General features: G+C 47.5%; 1 non-coding gene across 1 annotated transcript; it reads left to right on the forward strand.

Moving 5' to 3' along the window:
• Positions 1–690: 690 nt before the first annotated feature.
• Positions 691–853, forward strand: LOC144116652 (U1 spliceosomal RNA). Its single transcript, XR_013311944.1, has one exon. It is a non-coding gene; the product is annotated as a U1 spliceosomal RNA (small nuclear RNA).
• The last annotated feature ends 430 nt before the right edge of the window (positions 854–1,283 follow it).

Consider the following 1,283-nt stretch of genomic DNA (forward strand, 5'->3'; position numbering starts at 1 on the left):
CCGATATGTAAGATATATATACCGCGCCAGTTCTTAATCAAATTTTAAATATGTTTCAGCACTGTGTTGTAACCAACACAGTGCTGTGCGCGTGTGTGATTTAATTCCTCTACAATGAACTAATCACGCGCACAACCTGGACACATTTCTTATTGTGTAAATAGTTTGTACATATTACTTCTCCCCCTGTTCTCTATTGCTGTCCCCTCACCTCTTTCATTTCATTTCTCCATTCTGCCTGCTGTCCTTTATTTCCGCTGCCCCAGCTCAGGTGCTTCAGTATCGATGGCAGATGCCGGGGCTAGCAAAAATCTTTTCCTTCCTTTTTACTATTATTTTTAATAAAACCACTACCACCACCACCATTCAATTGAAAAAAGCTTGGATAGGTAGCTCCGAATTACGTTGCCTAGACACCCTAACACGGTCGCTGCCGCACGCGCAACTCGATTTCGTTGCAAGGTGCAAACACAACTAACAGCTAATTTATTTTGTTTCTTGTTGTTAAAATCATTTATTAGGTAAACTTCAGTTACTCCTTCCTGTCTGAGTCCCGCTCCGTCCCGCTGTAGCTTTTTTAACAAAATTGCGCCTACTGCGGAAAAAGGAACTCCGTAAGAAGTGCATTGGCCACTGGTACTGAACAGAGGTATGAATCGCATGACATCCGATTTCTGTCGGGTCTTTCGCATACTTACCTGGTGCTGGGTCACCGACGATCAACAAGGTCGGGGCCCCGTGCCGAGGCCTGCCATTGCACTGCGGAAGGCTGAAGCACGCCACTACTTCTAATTGGAGTAGATGGGGCATATAATTTTTGGTAGTCGGGGCTCGGCGTTCGCGCCAGCCCCCTTTATGAAATTCCAAAATCAGAATGGTACCACACTTTGTTTACTCCTCCCTTCCTTTACGTCGTATAAGTGCGGTGAGGCGAACGCCTGGTTAAGATGTTGACTAAGTACACAATTGTTTGTTAATCTTAAATGCTGGTGACACTGGAGGGCATTTGGGAGGCATCCATCTGATTCGCCGCCTTTCCATTCCAAAGCCCTTCATTCCACTTCATTCCAGAGCCCAGCAAGGCCCTCACGATAGACAGCATGCGGCCCATCTCCCTCACATCCTGCATGGGGAAGGTGATGGAGCGCATGGTCCTTCGCCGGCTGCAGAAACACCTCGAAGAAGCGGATCAGATGCCGGAGTCGATGTACGGCTTCAGGCAACATCTCAGTACCCAAGACGTGTTGATCCAACTCTAAGAACTGGTCGTCAAGCCCGCAACG

The sequence above is a fragment of the Amblyomma americanum genome, chromosome 1 (genome assembly GCF_052857255.1).
Source record: "Amblyomma americanum isolate KBUSLIRL-KWMA chromosome 1, ASM5285725v1, whole genome shotgun sequence".
In the NCBI taxonomy this organism is placed as follows: Eukaryota; Metazoa; Arthropoda; class Arachnida; order Ixodida; family Ixodidae; genus Amblyomma; species Amblyomma americanum.